General features: G+C 42.7%; 11 non-coding genes across 11 annotated transcripts; all 11 read left to right on the forward strand.

The window, feature by feature from the left end:
• The first annotated feature begins 2,221 nt into the window (after nucleotides 1-2,221).
• On the forward strand, nucleotides 2,222-2,292 carry trnag-gcc (transfer RNA glycine (anticodon GCC)). The gene has a single exon. It is a non-coding gene; the product is annotated as a tRNA-Gly (tRNA).
• Nucleotides 2,293-2,488: 196 nt separating this feature from the next.
• On the forward strand, nucleotides 2,489-2,561 carry trnam-cau (transfer RNA methionine (anticodon CAU)). Its single transcript has one exon. It is a non-coding gene; the product is annotated as a tRNA-Met (tRNA).
• A 2,959-nt stretch (nucleotides 2,562-5,520) lies between these two features.
• On the forward strand, nucleotides 5,521-5,591 carry trnag-gcc (transfer RNA glycine (anticodon GCC)). The gene has a single exon. It is a non-coding gene; the product is annotated as a tRNA-Gly (tRNA).
• A 2,779-nt stretch (nucleotides 5,592-8,370) lies between these two features.
• On the forward strand, nucleotides 8,371-8,441 carry trnag-gcc (transfer RNA glycine (anticodon GCC)). The gene has a single exon. It is a non-coding gene; the product is annotated as a tRNA-Gly (tRNA).
• Nucleotides 8,442-8,637: 196 nt separating this feature from the next.
• On the forward strand, nucleotides 8,638-8,710 carry trnam-cau (transfer RNA methionine (anticodon CAU)). The gene has a single exon. It is a non-coding gene; the product is annotated as a tRNA-Met (tRNA).
• Nucleotides 8,711-12,435: 3,725 nt separating this feature from the next.
• Nucleotides 12,436-12,506, forward strand: trnag-gcc (transfer RNA glycine (anticodon GCC)). Its single transcript has one exon. It is a non-coding gene; the product is annotated as a tRNA-Gly (tRNA).
• Nucleotides 12,507-12,702: 196 nt separating this feature from the next.
• trnam-cau (transfer RNA methionine (anticodon CAU)) lies at nucleotides 12,703-12,775 on the forward strand. The gene has a single exon. It is a non-coding gene; the product is annotated as a tRNA-Met (tRNA).
• Nucleotides 12,776-15,404: 2,629 nt separating this feature from the next.
• On the forward strand, nucleotides 15,405-15,475 carry trnag-gcc (transfer RNA glycine (anticodon GCC)). The gene has a single exon. It is a non-coding gene; the product is annotated as a tRNA-Gly (tRNA).
• A 196-nt stretch (nucleotides 15,476-15,671) lies between these two features.
• Nucleotides 15,672-15,744, forward strand: trnam-cau (transfer RNA methionine (anticodon CAU)). Its single transcript has one exon. It is a non-coding gene; the product is annotated as a tRNA-Met (tRNA).
• Nucleotides 15,745-18,254: 2,510 nt separating this feature from the next.
• Nucleotides 18,255-18,325, forward strand: trnag-gcc (transfer RNA glycine (anticodon GCC)). The gene has a single exon. It is a non-coding gene; the product is annotated as a tRNA-Gly (tRNA).
• A 196-nt stretch (nucleotides 18,326-18,521) lies between these two features.
• Nucleotides 18,522-18,594, forward strand: trnam-cau (transfer RNA methionine (anticodon CAU)). Its single transcript has one exon. It is a non-coding gene; the product is annotated as a tRNA-Met (tRNA).
• Nucleotides 18,595-20,055: the final 1,461 nt, after the last annotated feature.

Here is a 20,055-nt window from a genome sequence, read left to right on the forward strand (position 1 = left end):
TAGACGTGAGGGCTGGGCAGCCTCCGAAACTGTTTTACAACAAAACATTCTGTCCCAAGTACTAACCTCATTAGTCTGAAGACAATTAATGAAGACTCAATTAAGGGCGTCAATGCTATTGCCTTTGTGAAATGCGAAAAGATGTTTACATTTTTTCAATTTAGCATGCTTTTTCCCTCAGCCTCGGAAGTTCAGTGGTGATGAGGATAGATGTGATGAGGTGTTTACATTTTTTGTCAAGCCTGACACGAGGCAGGTCTATTGTAGAATGGCCAGCTTGGACATATGTGCAGTCCTCTACCTTCTAGAGAGAGCATTGGTAATGCAAAGGACAAAGGAATAAAGGCTTTAGGAGAACAAGTGTTTTTTTCCGTGAACTCTAGATGCTTAAAGCATATATAAAACCTAAAATTCAAGCCGAACTAAAGCGGACATCCAGGAATTGCGCTCCCCTGTCTAATACCCAAGATGTGTGCCAGTCAAGGAGCTTAGATTTCAACACCTGCAAATTTTCACACCACTAGAAGGGCATGAAACACAACAAAAGAAAAAGGGAAGGTATGCTATAAAGAAACTGTTTTACCATCCAACAAAACATTCTGTCCCAAGTACTAACCTCAATTGTCTGAAGACAATTAATGAAGACTCAATTAAGGGCGTCAATGCTATTGCCTTTGTGAAATGCGAAAAGATGTTTACATTTTTTCAATTTAGCATGCTTTTTCCCTCAGCCTCGGTAGTTCAGTGGTGATGAGAATAGATGTGATGAGGTGTTTACATTTTTTGTCAAGCCTGACACGAGGCAGGTCTATTGTAGAATGGCCAGCTTGGACATATGTGCGGTCCTCTACCTTCCAGAGACAGCATTGGTAATCCAAAGGTCAAAGGAATAAAGTCTTCAGCACAACAAGTGTTCTTTCCGTGAACTCCAGCTCCCCTCTCTAGTACCGAGATTTGTGCCAGTCAAGGAGCTTAGACTTCAACACCTGCACATTTTCACACCACTAGAATGACATGAAACAGAACAAAGGAAAAAGGGAGGGTATTCTATAAAGATGTTTTGAGACAGTTCTACCTTCTCTCCATCTCTTGAGTAGACGTGAGGGCTGGGCAGCCTCCGAAACTGTTTTACCATCCAACAAAACATTCTGTCCCAAGTACTAACCTCATTAGTCTGAAGACAATTAATGAAGACTCAATTAAGGGCGTCAATGCTATTGCCTTTGTGAAATGCGAAAAGATGTTTACATTTTTTCAATTTAGCATGCTTTTTCCCTCAGCCTCGGTAGTTCAGTGGTGATGAGGATAGATGTGATGAGGTGGTGTTTACATTTTTTGTCAAGCCTGACACGAGGCAGGTCTATTGTAGAATGGCCAGCTTGGACATATGTGCAGTCCTCTACCTTCTAGAGAGAGCATTGGTAATGCAAAGGACAAAGGAATAAAGGCTTTAGGAGAACAAGTGTTTTTTTCCGTGAACTCTAGATGCTTAAAGCATATATAAAACCTAAAATTCAAGCCAAACTAAAGCGGACATCCAGGAATTGCGCTCCCCTGTCTAATACCCAAGCTGTGTGCCAGTCAAGGAGCTTAGATTTCAACACCTGCAAATTTTCACACCACTAGAAGGGCATGAAACAGAACAAAGGAAAAAGGGAAGGTATGCTATAAAGATGTTTTAAAACATTTCTACCTTCTCTCCATCTCTTGAGTAGACGTGATGGGTGGACAGCTTCCGAAACAGTTTTCCAACAAAACATTCTGTCCCAAGTACTAACTTCATTAGTGTGACTGTCCAGAGGTGCAGTGGAACACAATGTGGGCATTGGTAGTTCAGTGGTGATGAGGTTAGTGTTGGGTTTAGTACGTAGTACTGATGGACCATCAAAAAACATTCTGTCTACACGCGATGGCGTCTTCAATGGAACTCCTTTCTCCGGCACATGGGCATTGGTGGTTCAGTGGTCGAATTCTCGCCTCTGCATCTGCAAATTCTCACCCCACTAGAATGGCATGAAACACAACAAAGGGAAAAAGGAAGGTATGCTATAAAGATGATTTATGACACTTCTACCTTCTCTCCATCTCTTGAGTAGACACGAGGGTTGGGCAGTTTCCGAAACTGTTTTACCTTTCAGCAAAACATTCTGTCCCAAGTACAAAAAAGATTCTGTCTACACGCGATGGCGTCTTCAATGGAACTCCTTTTTCCAACACGTGGGCATTGGTGGTTCAGTGGTCGAATTCTCGCCTGCCACGCGGGAGACCCGGGTTCGATTCCCGGCCAATGCAAGCACCTCTTTAAAAGTCTCACAACTCAAAATGAGCGCAGCTTGACTGACTGATATGCAGTAACAGAGGTCTCAGCCTTCTATTTATTCTCAGGACAATTAATGAAGACCCAATTAAGTGTGTCAATGCTATTGTCTTTATGAAATGCGAAAAGGTGTTTACAATTGTTTTTCAATTTAGCAGGCGCATTCCCTCAGCCTCGTTGGCGCAGTTGGCAGCGTGTCAGTCTCATAATCTGAAGGTCGTGAGTTCAAGCCTCACACGAGGCAGGTTTTTCGTAGAATGGACAGCTTCGACATATGTGCGGTCCTCTACCTTCCAGAGACAGCATTGGTAATCCAAAGGTCAAAGGAATAAAGTCTTCAGCACAACAAGTGTTCTTTCCGTGAACTCCAGCTCCCCTCTCTAGTACCGAGACTTGTGCCAGTCAAGGAGCTTAGACTTCAACACCTGCACATTTTCACACCACTAGAATGACATGAAACAGAACAAAGGAAAAAGGGAGGGTATTCTATAAAGATGTTTTGAGACAGTTCTACCTTCTCTCCATCTCTTGAGTAGACGTGAGGGCTGGGCAGCCTCCGAAACTGTTTTACAACAAAACATTCTGTCCCAAGTACTAACCTCATTAGTCTGAAGACAATTAATGAAGACTCAATTAAGGGCGTCAATGCTATTGCCTTTGTGAAATGCGAAAAGATGTTTACATTTTTTCAATTTAGCATGCTTTTTCCCTCAGCCTCGGAAGTTCAGTGGTGATGAGGATAGATGTGATGAGGTGTTTACATTTTTTGTCAAGCCTGACACGAGGCAGGTCTATTGTAGAATGGCCAGCTTGGACATATGTGCAGTCCTCTACCTTCTAGAGAGAGCATTGGTAATGCAAAGGACAAAGGAATAAAGGCTTTAGGAGAACAAGTGTTTTTTTCCGTGAACTCTAGATGCTTAAAGCATATATAAAACCTAAAATTCAAGCCGAACTAAAGCGGACATCCAGGAATTGCGCTCCCCTGTCTAATACCCAAGATGTGTGCCAGTCAAGGAGCTTAGATTTCAGCACCTGCAAATTTTCACACCACTAGAAGGGCATGAAACACAACAAAAGAAAAAGGGAAGGTATGCTATAAAGAAACTGTTTTACCATCCAACAAAACATTCTGTCCCAAGTACTAACCTCAATAGTCTGAAGACAATTAATGAAGACTCAATTAAGGGCGTCAATGCTATTGCCTTTGTGAAATGCGAAAAGATGTTTACATTTTTTCAATTTAGCATGCTTTTTCCCTCAGCCTCGGTAGTTCAGTGGTGATGAGGATAGATGTGATGAGGTGTTTACATTTTTTGTCAAGCCTGACACGAGGCAGGTCTATTGTAGAATGGCCAGCTTGGACATATGTGCGGTCCTCTACCTTCCAGAGACAGCATTGGTAATCCAAAGGTCAAAGGAATAAAGTCTTCAGCACAACAAGTGTTCTTTCCGTGAACTCCAGCTCCCCTCTCTAGTACCGAGATTTGTGCCAGTCAAGGAGCTTAGACTTCAACACCTGCACATTTTCACACCACTAGAATGACATGAAACAGAACAAAGGAAAAAGGGAGGGTATTCTATAAAGATGTTTTGAGACAGTTCTACCTTCTCTCCATCTCTTGAGTAGACGTGAGGGCTGGGCAGCCTCCGAAACTGTTTTACCATCCAACAAAACATTCTGTCCCAAGTACTAACCTCATTAGTCTGAAGACAATTAATGAAGACTCAATTAAGGGCGTCAATGCTATTGCCTTTGTGAAATGCGAAAAGATGTTTACATTTTTTCAATTTAGCATGCTTTTTCCCTCAGCCTCGGTAGTTCAGTGGTGATGAGGATAGATGTGATGAGGTGGTGTTTACATTTTTTGTCAAGCCTGACACGAGGCAGGTCTATTGTAGAATGGCCAGCTTGGACATATGTGCAGTCCTCTACCTTCTAGAGAGAGCATTGGTAATGCAAAGGACAAAGGAATAAAGGCTTTAGGAGAACAAGTGTTTTTTTCCGTGAACTCTAGATGCTTAAAGCATATATAAAACCTAAAATTCAAGCCAAACTAAAGCGGACATCCAGGAATTGCGCTCCCCTGTCTAATACCCAAGATGTGTGCCAGTCAAGGAGCTTAGATTTCAACACCTGCAAATTTTCACACCACTAGAAGGGCATGAAAAAGAACAAAGGAAAAAGGGAAGGTATGCTATAAAGATGTTTTAAGACATTTCTACCTTCTCTCCATCTGTTGAGTAGACGTGATGGGTGGACAGCTTCCGAAACAGTTTTACCTTTCAACAAAACATTCTGTCCCAAGTACAAATGTCATTAGTGCGACTGTCCAGTGGTGCAGTGGAACACAATGTGGGCATTGGTAGTTCAGTGGTGATGAGGTTAGTATGTGGTTTAGTATGTAGTACTGATGGACCATCAAGAAAAAGATTCTGTCTACACGCGATGGCGTCTTCAATGGAACTCCTTTTTCCAACATGTGGGCATTGGTGGTTCAGTGGTCGAATTCTAGCCTGCCACGCGGGAGACCCGGGTTCGATTCCCGGCCAATGCAAGCACCTCTTTAAAAGTCTCACAACTCAAAATGAGCGCAGCTTGACTGACTGATATGCAGTAACAGAGGTCTCAGCCTTCTATTTATTCTCAGGACAATTAATGAAGACCCAATTAAGTGTGTCAATGCTATTGTCTTTATGAAATGCGAAAAGGTGTTTGGAAACAGTTTTCCATCAAAACATTCTGTCCCAAGTACTAACTTCATTAGTGTGACTGTCCAGAGGTGCAGTGGAACACAATGTGGGCATTGGTAGTTCAGTGGTGATGAGGTTAGTGTTGGGTTTAGTACGTAGTACTGATGGACCATCAAAAAACATTCTGTCTACACGCGATGGCGTCTTCAATGGAACTCCTTTCTCCGGCACATGGGCATTGGTGGTTCAGTGGTCGAATTCTCGCCTCTGCATCTGCAAATTCTCACCCCACTAGAATGGCATGAAACACAACAAAGGGAAAAAGGAAGGTATGCTATAAAGATGATTTAAGACACTTCTACCTTCTCTCCATCTCTTGAGTAGACACGAGGGTTGGGCAGTTTCCGAAACTGTTTTACCTTTCAGCAAAACATTCTGTCCCAAGTACAAAAAAGATTCTGTCTACACGCGATGGCGTCTTCAATGGAACTCCTTTTTCCAACACGTGGGCATTGGTGGTTCAGTGGTCGAATTCTCGCCTGCCACGCGGGAGACCCGGGTTCGATTCCCGGCCAATGCAAGCACCTCTTTAAAAGTCTCACAACTCAAAATGAGCGCAGCTTGACTGACTGATATGCAGTAACAGAGGTCTCAGCCTTCTATTTATTCTCAGGACAATTAATGAAGACCCAATTAAGTGTGTCAATGCTATTGTCTTTATGAAATGCGAAAAGGTGTTTACAATTGTTTTTCAATTTATCAGGCGCATTCCCTCAGCCTCGTTGGCGCAGTTGGCAGTGAGTCAGTCTCATAATCTGAAGGTCGTGAGTTCAAGCCTCACACGAGGCAGGTTTTTTGTAGAATGGACAGCTTCGACATATGTGCGGTCCTCTACCTTCCAGAGACAGCATTGGTAATCCAAAGGTCAAAGGAATAAAGTCTTCAGCACAACAAGTGTTCTTTCCGTGAACTCCAGCTCCCCTCTCTAGTACCGAGACTTGTGCCAGTCAAGGAGCTTAGACTTCAACACCTGCACATTTTCACACCACTAGAATGACATGAAACAGAACAAAGGAAAAAGGGAGGGTATGCTATAAAGATGTTTTGAGACAGTTCTACCTTCTCTCCATCTCTTGAGTAGACGTGAGGGCTGGGCAGCCTCCGAAACTGTTTTACAACAAAACATTCTGTCCCAAGTACTAACCTCATTAGTCTGAAGACAATTAATGAAGACTCAATTAAGGGCGTCAATGCTATTGCCTTTGTGAAATGCGAAAAGATGTTTACATTTTTTCAATTTAGCATGCTTTTTCCCTCAGCCTCGGAAGTTCAGTGGTGATGAGGATAGATGTGATGAGGTGTTTACATTTTTTGTCAAGCCTGACACGAGGCAGGTCTATTGTAGAATGGCCAGCTTGGACATATGTGCAGTCCTCTACCTTCTAGAGAGAGCATTGGTAATGCAAAGGACAAAGGAATAAAGGCTTTAGGAGAACAAGTGTTTTTTTCCGTGAACTCTAGATGCTTAAAGCATATATAAAACCTAAAATTCAAGCCGAACTAAAGCGGACATCCAGGAATTGCGCTCCCCTGTCTAATACCCAAGATGTGTGCCAGTCAAGGAGCTTAGATTTCAACACCTGCAAATTTTCACACCACTAGAAGGGCATGAAACACAACAAAAGAAAAAGGGAAGGTATGCTATAAAGAAACTGTTTTACCATCCAACAAAACATTCTGTCCCAAGTACTAACCTCAATTGTCTGAAGACAATTAATGAAGACTCAATTAAGGGCGTCAATGCTATTGCCTTTGTGAAATGCGAAAAGATGTTTACATTTTTTCAATTTAGCATGCTTTTTCCCTCAGCCTCGGTAGTTCAGTGGTGATGAGAATAGATGTGATGAGGTGTTTACATTTTTTGTCAAGCCTGACACGAGGCAGGTCTATTGTAGAATGGCCAGCTTGGACATATGTGCGGTCCTCTACCTTCCAGAGACAGCATTGGTAATCCAAAGGTCAAAGGAATAAAGTCTTCAGCACAACAAGTGTTCTTTCCGTGAACTCCAGCTCCCCTCTCTAGTACCGAGATTTGTGCCAGTCAAGGAGCTTAGACTTCAACACCTGCACATTTTCACACCACTAGAATGACATGAAACAGAACAAAGGAAAAAGGGAGGGTATTCTATAAAGATGTTTTGAGACAGTTCTACCTTCTCTCCATCTCTTGAGTAGACGTGAGGGCTGGGCAGCCTCCGAAACTGTTTTACCATCCAACAAAACATTCTGTCCCAAGTACTAACCTCATTAGTCTGAAGACAATTAATGAAGACTCAATTAAGGGCGTCAATGCTATTGCCTTTGTGAAATGCGAAAAGATGTTTACATTTTTTCAATTTAGCATGCTTTTTCCCTCAGCCTCGGTAGTTCAGTGGTGATGAGGATAGATGTGATGAGGTGGTGTTTACATTTTTTGTCAAGCCTGACACGAGGCAGGTCTATTGTAGAATGGCCAGCTTGGACATATGTGCAGTCCTCTACCTTCTAGAGAGAGCATTGGTAATGCAAAGGACAAAGGAATAAAGGCTTTAGGAGAACAAGTGTTTTTTTCCGTGAACTCTAGATGCTTAAAGCATATATAAAACCTAAAATTCAAGCCAAACTAAAGCGGACATCCAGGAATTGCGCTCCCCTGTCTAATACCCAAGCTGTGTGCCAGTCAAGGAGCTTAGATTTCAACACCTGCAAATTTTCACACCACTAGAAGGGCATGAAACAGAACAAAGGAAAAAGGGAAGGTATGCTATAAAGATGTTTTAAAACATTTCTACCTTCTCTCCATCTCTTGAGTAGACGTGATGGGTGGACAGCTTCCGAAACAGTTTTCCAACAAAACATTCTGTCCCAAGTACTAACTTCATTAGTGTGACTGTCCAGAGGTGCAGTGGAACACAATGTGGGCATTGGTAGTTCAGTGGTGATGAGGTTAGTGTTGGGTTTAGTACGTAGTACTGATGGACCATCAAAAAACATTCTGTCTACACGCGATGGCGTCTTCAATGGAACTCCTTTCTCCGGCACATGGGCATTGGTGGTTCAGTGGTCGAATTCTCGCCTCTGCATCTGCAAATTCTCACCCCACTAGAATGGCATGAAACACAACAAAGGGAAAAAGGAAGGTATGCTATAAAGATGATTTATGACACTTCTACCTTCTCTCCATCTCTTGAGTAGACACGAGGGTTGGGCAGTTTCCGAAACTGTTTTACCTTTCAGCAAAACATTCTGTCCCAAGTACAAAAAAGATTCTGTCTACACGCGATGGCGTCTTCAATGGAACTCCTTTTTCCAACACGTGGGCATTGGTGGTTCAGTGGTCGAATTCTCGCCTGCCACGCGGGAGACCCGGGTTCGATTCCCGGCCAATGCAAGCACCTCTTTAAAAGTCTCACAACTCAAAATGAGCGCAGCTTGACTGACTGATATGCAGTAACAGAGGTCTCAGCCTTCTATTTATTCTCAGGACAATTAATGAAGACCCAATTAAGTGTGTCAATGCTATTGTCTTTATGAAATGCGAAAAGGTGTTTACAATTGTTTTTCAATTTAGCAGGCGCATTCCCTCAGCCTCGTTGGCGCAGTTGGCAGCGTGTCAGTCTCATAATCTGAAGGGCGTGAGTTCAAGCCTCACACGAGGCAGGTTTTTCGTAGAATGGACAGCTTCGACATATGTGCGGTCCTCTACCTTCCAGAGACAGCATTGGTAATCCAAAGGTCAAAGGAATAAAGTCTTCAGCACAACAAGTGTTCTTTCCGTGAACTCCAGCTCCCCTCTCTAGTACCGAGACTTGTGCCAGTCAAGGAGCTTAGACTTCAACACCTGCACATTTTCACACCACTAGAATGACATGAAACAGAACAAAGGAAAAAGGGAGGGTATTCTATAAAGATGTTTTGAGACAGTTCTACCTTCTCTCCATCTCTTGAGTAGACGTGAGGGCTGGGCAGCCTCCGAAACTGTTTTACAACAAAACATTCTGTCCCAAGTACTAACCTCATTAGTCTGAAGACAATTAATGAAGACTCAATTAAGGGCGTCAATGCTATTGCCTTTGTGAAATGCGAAAAGATGTTTACATTTTTTCAATTTAGCATGCTTTTTCCCTCAGCCTCGGAAGTTCAGTGGTGATGAGGATAGATGTGATGAGGTGTTTACATTTTTTGTCAAGCCTGACACGAGGCAGGTCTATTGTAGAATGGCCAGCTTGGACATATGTGCAGTCCTCTACCTTCTAGAGAGAGCATTGGTAATGCAAAGGACAAAGGAATAAAGGCTTTAGGAGAACAAGTGTTTTTTTCCGTGAACTCTAGATGCTTAAAGCATATATAAAACCTAAAATTCAAGCCGAACTAAAGCGGACATCCAGGAATTGCGCTCCCCTGTCTAATACCCAAGATGTGTGCCAGTCAAGGAGCTTAGATTTCAGCACCTGCAAATTTTCACACCACTAGAAGGGCATGAAACACAACAAAAGAAAAAGGGAAGGTATGCTATAAAGAAACTGTTTTACCATCCAACAAAACATTCTGTCCCAAGTACTAACCTCAATAGTCTGAAGACAATTAATGAAGACTCAATTAAGGGCGTCAATGCTATTGCCTTTGTGAAATGCGAAAAGATGTTTACATTTTTTCAATTTAGCATGCTTTTTCCCTCAGCCTCGGTAGTTCAGTGGTGATGAGGATAGATGTGATGAGGTGTTTACATTTTTTGTCAAGCCTGACACGAGGCAGGTCTATTGTAGAATGGCCAGCTTGGACATATGTGCGGTCCTCTACCTTCCAGAGACAGCATTGGTAATCCAAAGGTCAAAGGAATAAAGTCTTCAGCACAACAAGTGTTCTTTCCGTGAACTCCAGCTCCCCTCTCTAGTACCGAGATTTGTGCCAGTCAAGGAGCTTAGACTTCAACACCTGCACATTTTCACACCACTAGAATGACATGAAACAGAACAAAGGAAAAAGGGAGGGTATTCTATAAAGATGTTTTGAGACAGTTCTACCTTCTCTCCATCTCTTGAGTAGACGTGAGGGCTGGGCAGCCTCCGAAACTGTTTTACCATCCAACAAAACATTCTGTCCCAAGTACTAACCTCATTAGTCTGAAGACAATTAATGAAGACTCAATTAAGGGCGTCAATGCTATTGCCTTTGTGAAATGCGAAAAGATGTTTACATTTTTTCAATTTAGCATGCTTTTTCCCTCAGCCTCGGAAGTTCAGTGGTGATGAGGATAGATGTGATGAGGTGTTTACATTTTTTGTCAAGCCTGACACGAGGCAGGTCTATTGTAGAATGGCCAGCTTGGACATATGTGCAGTCCTCTACCTTCTAGAGAGAGCATTGGTAATGCAAAGGACAAAGGAATAAAGGCTTTAGGAGAACAAGTGTTTTTTTCCGTGAACTCTAGATGCTTAAAGCATATATAAAACCTAAAATTCAAGCCGAACTAAAGCGGACATCCAGGAATTGCGCTCCCCTGTCTAATACCCAAGATGTGTGCCAGTCAAGGAGCTTAGATTTCAGCACCTGCAAATTTTCACACCACTAGAAGGGCATGAAACACAACAAAAGAAAAAGGGAAGGTATGCTATAAAGAAACTGTTTTACCATCCAACAAAACATTCTGTCCCAAGTACTAACCTCAATAGTCTGAAGACAATTAATGAAGACTCAATTAAGGGCGTCAATGCTATTGCCTTTGTGAAATGCGAAAAGATGTTTACATTTTTTCAATTTAGCATGCTTTTTCCCTCAGCCTCGGTAGTTCAGTGGTGATGAGGATAGATGTGATGAGGTGTTTACATTTTTTGTCAAGCCTGACACGAGGCAGGTCTATTGTAGAATGGCCAGCTTGGACATATGTGCGGTCCTCTACCTTCCAGAGACAGCATTGGTAATCCAAAGGTCAAAGGAATAAAGTCTTCAGCACAACAAGTGTTCTTTCCGTGAACTCCAGCTCCCCTCTCTAGTACCGAGATTTGTGCCAGTCAAGGAGCTTAGACTTCAACACCTGCACATTTTCACACCACTAGAATGACATGAAACAGAACAAAGGAAAAAGGGAGGGTATTCTATAAAGATGTTTTGAGACAGTTCTACCTTCTCTCCATCTCTTGAGTAGACGTGAGGGCTGGGCAGCCTCCGAAACTGTTTTACCATCCAACAAAACATTCTGTCCCAAGTACTAACCTCATTAGTCTGAAGACAATTAATGAAGACTCAATTAAGGGCGTCAATGCTATTGCCTTTGTGAAATGCGAAAAGATGTTTACATTTTTTCAATTTAGCATGCTTTTTCCCTCAGCCTCGGTAGTTCAGTGGTGATGAGGATAGATGTGATGAGGTGTTGACATTTTTTGTCAAGCCTGACACGAGGCAGGTCTATTGTAGAATGGCCAGCTTGGACATATGTGCAGTCCTCTACCTTCTAGAGAGAGCATTGGTAATGCAAAGGACAAAGGAATAAAGGCTTTAGGAGAACAAGTGTTTTTTTCCGTGAACTCTAGATGCTTAAAGCATATATAAAACCTAAAATTCAAGCCAAACTAAAGCGGACATCCAGGAATTGCGCTCCCCTGTCTAATACCCAAGATGTGTGCCAGTCAAGGAGCTTAGATTTCAACACCTGCAAATTTTCACACCACTAGAAGGGCATGAAACAGAACAAAGGAAAAAGGGAAGGTATGCTATAAAGATGTTTTAAGACATTTCTACCTTCTCTCCATCTGTTGAGTAGACGTGATGGGTGGACAGCTTCCGAAACAGTTTTACCTTTCAACAAAACATTCTGTCCCAAGTACAAATGTCATTAGTGCGACTGTCCAGTGGTGCAGTGGAACACAATGTGGGCATTGGTAGTTCAGTGGTGATGAGGTTAGTATGTGGTTTAGTACGTAGTACTGATGGACCATCAAAAAACATTCTGTCTACACGCGATGGCGTCTTCAATGGAACTCCTTTCTCCGGCACATGGGCATTGGTGGTTCAGTGGTCGAATTCTCGCCTCTGCATCTGCAAATTCTCACCCCACTAGAATGGCATGAAACACAACAAAGGGAAAAAGGAAGGTATGCTATAAAGATGATTTAAGACACTTCTACCTTCTCTCCATCTCTTGAGTAGACACGAGGGTTGGGCAGTTTCCGAAACTGTTTTACCTTTCAGCAAAACATTCTGTCCCAAGTACAAATGTCATTAGTGCGACTGTCCAGTGGTGCAGTGGAACACAATGTGGGCATTGGTAGTTCAGTGGTGATGAGGTTAGTATGTGGTTTAGTATGTAGTACTGATGGACCATCAAGAAAAAGATTCTGTCTACACGCGATGGCGTCTTCAATGGAACTCCTTTTTCCAACACGTGGGCATTGGTGGTTCAGTGGTCGAATTCTCGCCTGCCACGCGGGAGACCCGGGTTCGATTCCCGGCCAATGCAAGCACCTCTTTAAAAGTCTCACAACTCAAAATGAGTGCAGCTTGACTGACTGATATGCAGTAACAGAGGTCTCAGCCTTCTATTTATTCTCAGGACAATTAATGAAGACCCAATTAAGTGTGTCAATGCTATTGTCTTTATGAAATGCGAAAAGGTGTTTACAATTGTTTTTCAATTTAGCAGGCGCATTCCCTCAGCCTCGTTGGCGCAGTTGGCAGCGTGTCAGTCTCATAATCTGAAGGTCGTGAGTTCAAGCCTCACACGAGGCAGGTTTTTCGTAGAATGGACAGCTTCGACATATGTGCGGTCCTCTACCTTCCAGAGACAGCATTGGTAATCCAAAGGTCAAAGGAATAAAGTCTTCAGCACAACAAGTGTTCTTTCCGTGAACTCCAGCTCCCCTCTCTAGTACCGAGACTTGTGCCAGTCAAGGAGCTTAGACTTCAACACCTGCACATTTTCACACCACTAGAATGACATGAAACAGAACAAAGGAAAAAGGGAGGGTATGCTATAAAGATGTTTTGAGACAGTTCTACCTTCTCTCCATCTCTTGAGTAGACGTGAGGGCTGGGCAGCCTCCGAAACTGTTTTACAACAAAACATTCTGTCCCAAGTACTAACCTCATTAGTCTGAAGACAATTAATGAAGACTCAATTAAGGGCGTCAATGCTATTGCCTTTGTGAAATGCGAAAAGATGTTTACATTTTTTCAATTTAGCATGCTTTTTCCCTCAGCCTCGGAAGTTCAGTGGTGATGAGGATAGATGTGATGAGGTGTTTACATTTTTTGTCAAGCCTGACACGAGGCAGGTCTATTGTAGAATGGCCAGCTTGGACATATGTGCAGTCCTCTACCTTCTAGAGAGAGCATTGGTAATGCAAAGGACAAAGGAATAAAGGCTTTAGGAGAACAAGTGTTTTTTTCCGTGAACTCTAGATGCTTAAAGCATATATAAAACCTAAAATTCAAGCCGAACTAAAGCGGACATCCAGGAATTGCGCTCCCCTGTCTAATACCCAAGATGTGTGCCAGTCAAGGAGCTTAGATTTCAACACCTGCAAATTTTCACACCACTAGAAGGGCATGAAACACAACAAAAGAAAAAGGGAAGGTATGCTATAAAGAAACTGTTTTACCATCCAACAAAACATTCTGTCCCAAGTACTAACCTCAATAGTCTGAAGACAATTAATGAAGACTCAATTAAGGGCGTCAATGCTATTGCCTTTGTGAAATGCGAAAAGATGTTTACATTTTTTCAATTTAGCATGCTTTTTCCCTCAGCCTCGGTAGTTCAGTGGTGATGAGGATAGATGTGATGAGGTGTTTACATTTTTTGTCAAGCCTGACACGAGGCAGGTCTATTGTAGAATGGCCAGCTTGGACATATGTGCGGTCCTCTACCTTCCAGAGACAGCATTGGTAATCCAAAGGTCAAAGGAATAAAGTCTTCAGCACAACAAGTGTTCTTTCCGTGAACTCCAGCTCCCCTCTCTAGTACCGAGATTTGTGCCAGTCAAGGAGCTTAGACTTCAACACCTGCACATTTTCACACCACTAGAATGACATGAAACAGAACAAAGGAAAAAGGGAGGGTATTCTATAAAGATGTTTTGAGACAGTTCTACCTTCTCTCCATCTCTTGAGTAGACGTGAGGGCTGGGCAGCCTCCGAAACTGTTTTACCATCCAACAAAACATTCTGTCCCAAGTACTAACCTCATTAGTCTGAAGACAATTAATGAAGACTCAATTAAGGGCGTCAATGCTATTGCCTTTGTGAAATGCGAAAAGATGTTTACATTTTTTCAATTTAGCATGCTTTTTCCCTCAGCCTCGGTAGTTCAGTGGTGATGAGGATAGATGTGATGAGGTGGTGTTTACATTTTTTGTCAAGCCTGACACGAGGCAGGTCTATTGTAGAATGGCCAGCTTGGACATATGTGCAGTCCTCTACCTTCTAGAGAGAGCATTGGTAATGCAAAGGACAAAGGAATAAAGGCTTTAGGAGAACAAGTGTTTTTTTCCGTGAACTCTAGATGCTTAAAGCATATATAAAACCTAAAATTCAAGCCAAACTAAAGCGGACATCCAGGAATTGCGCTCCCCTGTCTAATACCCAAGATGTGTGCCAGTCAAGGCGCTTAGATTTCAACACCTGCAAATTTTCACACCACTAGAAGGGCATGAAACAGAACAAAGGAAAAAGGGAAGGTATGCTATAAAGATGTTTTAAGACATTTCTACCTTCTCTCCATCTGTTGAGTAGACGTGATGGGTGGACAGCTTCCGAAACAGTTTTACCTTTCAACAAAACATTCTGTCCCAAGTACAAATGTCATTAGTGCGACTGTCCAGTGGTGCAGTGGAACACAATGTGGGCATTGGTAGTTCAGTGGTGATGAGGTTAGTATGTGGTTTAGTACGTAGTACTGATGGACCATCAAAAAACATTCTGTCTACACGCAATGGCGTCTTCAATGGAACTCCTTTCTCCGGCACATGGGCATTGGTGGTTCAGTGGTCGAATTCTCGCCTCTGCATCTGCAAATTCTCACCCCACTAGAATGGCATGAAACACAACAAAGGGAAAAAGGAAGGTATGCTATAAAGATGATTTAAGACACTTCTACCTTCTCTCCATCTCTTGAGTAGACACGAGGGTTGGGCAGTTTCCGAAACTGTTTTACCTTTCAGCAAAACATTCTGTCCCAAGTACAAATGTCATTAGTGCGACTGTCCAGTGGTGCAGTGGAACACAATGTGGGCATTGGTAGTTCAGTGGTGATGAGGTTAGTATGTGGTTTAGTATGTAGTACTGATGGACCATCAAGAAAAAGATTCTGTCTACACGCGATGGCATCTTCAATGGAACTCCTTTTTCCAACACGTGGGCATTGGTGGTTCAGTGGTCGAATTCTCGCCTGCCAAGCGGGAGACCCGGGTTCGATTCCCGGCCAATGCAAGCACCTCTTTAAAAGTCTCACAACTCAAAATGAGCGCAGCTTGACTGACTGATATGCAGTAACAGAGGTCTCAGCCTTCTATTTATTCTCAGGACAATTAATGAAGACCCAATTAAGTGTGTCAATGCTATTGTCTTTATGAAATGCGAAAAGGTGTTTACAATTGTTTTTCAATTTAGCAGGCGCATTCCCTCAGCCTCGTTGGCGCAGTTGGCAGCGCGTCAGTCTCATAATCTGAAGGTCGTGAGTTCAAGCCTCACACGAGGCAGGTTTTTCGTAGAATGGACAGCTTCGACATATGTGCGGTCCTCTACCTTCCAGAGACAGCATTGGTAATCCAAAGGTCAAAGGAATAAAGTCTTCAGCACAACAAGTGTTCTTTCCGTGAACTCCAGCTCCCCTCTCTAGTACCGAGACTTGTGCCAGTCAAGGAGCTTAGACTTCAACACCTGCACATTTTCACACCACTAGAATGACATGAAACAGAACAAAGGAAAAAGGGAGGGTATGCTATAAAGATGTTTTGAGACAGTTCTACCTTCTCTCCATCTCTTGAGTAGACGTGAGGGCTGGGCAGCCTCCGAAAATGTTTTACAACAAAACATTCTGTCCCAAGTACTAACCTCATTAGTCTGAAGACAATTAATGAAGACTCAATTAAGGGCGTCAATGCTATTGCCTTTGTGAAATGCGAAAAGATGTTTACATTTTTTCAATTTAGCATGCTTTTTCCCTCAGCCTCGGAAGTTCAGTGGTGATGAGGATAGATGTGATGAGGTGTTTACATTTTTTGTCAAGCCTGACACGAGGCAGGTCTATTGTAGAATGGCCAGCTTGGACATATGTGCAGTCCTCTACCTTCTAGAGAGAGCATTGGTAATGCAAAGGACAAAGGAATAAAGGCTTTAGGAGAACAAGTGTTTTTTTCCGTGAACTCTAGATGCTTAAAGCATATATAAAACCTAAAATTCAAGCCGAACTAAAGCGGACATCCAGGAATTGCGCTCCCCTGTCTAATACCCAAGATGTGTGCCAGTCAAGGAGCTTAGATTTCAACACCTGCAAATTTTCACACCACTAGAAGGGCATGAAACACAACAAATGAAAAAGGGAAGGTATGCTTTAAAGAAACTGTTTTACCATCCAACAAAACATTCTGTCCCAAGTACTAACCTCAATAGTCTGAAGACAATTAATGAAGACTCAATTAAGGGCGTCAATGCTATTGCCTTTGTGAAATGCGAAAAGATGTTTACATTTTTTCAATTTAGCATGCTTTTTCCCTCAGCCTCGGTAGTTCAGTGGTGATGAGGATAGATGTGATGAGGTGTTTACATTTTTTGTCAAGCCTGACACGAGGCAGGTCTATTGTAGAATGGCCAGCTTGGACATATGTGCGGTCCTCTACCTTCCAGAGACAGCATTGGTAATCCAAAGGTCAAAGGAATAAAGTCTTCAGCACAACAAGTGTTCTTTCCGTGAACTCCAGCTCCCCTCTCTAGTACCGAGATTTGTGCCAGTCAAGGAGCTTAGACTTCAACACCTGCACATTTTCACACCACTAGAATGACATGAAACAGAACAAAGGAAAAAGGGAGGGTATTCTATAAAGATGTTTTGAGACAGTTCTACCTTCTCTCCATCTCTTGAGTAGACGTGAGGGCTGGGCAGCCTCCGAAACTGTTTTACCATCCAACAAAACATTCTGTCCCAAGTACTAACCTCATTAGTCTGAAGACAATTAATGAAGACTCAATTAAGGGCGTCAATGCTATTGCCTTTGTGAAATGCGAAAAGATGTTTACATTTTTTCAATTTAGCATGCTTTTTCCCTCAGCCTCGGTAGTTCAGTGGTGATGAGGATAGATGTGATGAGGTGGTGTTTACATTTTTTGTCAAGCCTGACACGAGGCAGGTCTATTGTAGAATGGCCAGCTTGGACATATGTGCAGTCCTCTACCTTCTAGAGAGAGCATTGGTAATGGAAAGGACAAAGGAATAAAGGCTTTAGGAGAACAAGTGTTTTTTTCCGTGAACTCTAGATGCTTAAAGCATATATAAAACCTAAAATTCAAGCCAAACTAAAGCGGACATCCAGGAATTGCGCTCCCCTGTCTAATACCCAAGCTGTGTGCCAGTCAAGGAGCTTAGATTTCAACACCTGCAAATTTTCACACCACTAGAAGGGCATGAAACAGAACAAAGGAAAAAGGGAAGGTATGCTATAAAGATGTTTTAAAACATTTCTACCTTCTCTCCATCTCTTGAGTAGACGTGATGGGTGGACAGCTTCCGAAACAGTTTTCCAACAAAACATTCTGTCCCAAGTACTAACTTCATTAGTGTGACTGTCCAGAGGTGCAGTGGAACACAATGTGGGCATTGGTAGTTCAGTGGTGATGAGGTTAGTGTTGGGTTTAGTACGTAGTACTGATGGACCATCAAAAAACATTCTGTCTACACGCGATGGCGTCTTCAATGGAACTCCTTTCTCCGGCACATGGGCATTGGTGGTTCAGTGGTCGAATTCTCGCCTCTGCATCTGCAAATTCTCACCCCACTAGAATGGCATGAAACACAACAAAGGGAAAAAGGAAGGTATGCTATAAAGATGATTTATGACACTTCTACCTTCTCTCCATCTCTTGAGTAGACACGAGGGTTGGGCAGTTTCCGAAACTGTTTTACCTTTCAGCAAAACATTCTGTCCCAAGTACAAAAAAGATTCTGTCTACACGCGATGGCGTCTTCAATGGAACTCCTTTTTCCAACACGTGGGCATTGGTGGTTCAGTGGTCGAATTCTCGCCTGCCACGCGGGAGACCCGGGTTCGATTCCCGGCCAATGCAAGCACCTCTTTAAAAGTCTCACAACTCAAAATGAGCGCAGCTTGACTGACTGATATGCAGTAACAGAGGTCTCAGCCTTCTATTTATTCTCAGGACAATTAATGAAGACCCAATTAAGTGTGTCAATGCTATTGTCTTTATGAAATGCGAAAAGGTGTTTACAATTGTTTTTCAATTTAGCAGGCGCATTCCCTCAGCCTCGTTGGCGCAGTTGGCAGCGTGTCAGTCTCATAATCTGAAGGTCATGAGTTCAAGCCTCACACGAGGCAGGTTTTTCGTAGAATGGACAGCTTCGACATATGTGCGGTCCTCTACCTTCCAGAGACAGCATTGGTAATCCAAAGGTCAAAGGAATAAAGTCTTCAGCACAACAAGTGTTCTTTCCGTGAACTCCAGCTCCCCTCTCTAGTACCGAGACTTGTGCCAGTCAAGGAGCTTAGACTTCAACACCTGCACATTTTCACACCACTAGAATGACATGAAACAGAACAAAGGAAAAAGGGAGGGTATGCTATAAAGATGTTTTGAGACAGTTCTACCTTCTCTCCATCTCTTGAGTAGACGTGAGGGCTGGGCAGCCTCCGAAACTGTTTTACAACAAAACATTCTGTCCCAAGTACTAACCTCATTAGTCTGAAGACAATTAATGAAGACTCAATTAAGGGCGTCAATGCTATTGCCTTTGTGAAATGCGAAAAGATGTTTACATTTTTTCAATTTAGCATGCTTTTTCCCTCAGCCTCGGAAGTTCAGTGGTGATGAGGATAGATGTGATGAGGTGTTTACATTTTTTGTCAAGCCTGACACGAGGCAGGTCTATTGTAGAATGGCCAGCTTGGACATATGTGCAGTCCTCTACCTTCTAGAGAGAGCATTGGTAATGCAAAGGACAAAGGAATAAAGGCTTTAGGAGAACAAGTGTTTTTTTCCGTGAACTCTAGATGCTTAAAGCATATATAAAACCTAAAATTCAAGCCGAACTAAAGCGGACATCCAGGAATTGCGCTCCCCTGTCTAATACCCAAGATGTGTGCCAGTCAAGGAGCTTAGATTTCAACACCTGCAAATTTTCACACCACTAGAAGGGCATGAAACACAACAAAAGAAAAAGGGAAGGTATGCTATAAAGAAACTGTTTTACCATCCAACAAAACATTCTGTCCCAAGTACTAACCTCAATAGTCTGAAGACAATTAATGAAGACTCAATTAAGGGCGTCAATGCTATTGCCTTTGTGAAATGCGAAAAGATGTTTACATTTTTTCAATTTAGCATGCTTTTTCCCTCAGCCTCGGTAGTTCAGTGGTGATGAGGATAGATGTGATGAGGTGTTTACATTTTTTGTCAAGCCTGACACGAGGCAGGTCTATTGTAGAATGGCCAGCTTGGACATATGTGCGGTCCTCTACCTTCCAGAGACAGCATTGGTAATCCAAAGGTCAAAGGAATAAAGTCTTCAGCACAACAAGTGTTCTTTCCGTGAACTCCAGCTCCCCTCTCTAGTACCGAGATTTGTGCCAGTCAAGGAGCTTAGACTTCAACACCTGCACATTTTCACACCACTAGAATGACATGAAACAGAACAAAGGAAAAAGGGAGGGTATTCTATAAAGATGTTTTGAGACAGTTCTACCTTCTCTCCATCTCTTGAGTAGACGTGAGGGCTGGGCAGCCTCCGAAACTGTTTTACCATCCAACAAAACATTCTGTCCCAAGTACTAACCTCATTA

Source organism: Channa argus, unplaced genomic scaffold (assembly GCF_033026475.1).
Source record: "Channa argus isolate prfri unplaced genomic scaffold, Channa argus male v1.0 Contig022, whole genome shotgun sequence".
In the NCBI taxonomy this organism is placed as follows: Eukaryota; Metazoa; Chordata; class Actinopteri; order Anabantiformes; family Channidae; genus Channa; species Channa argus.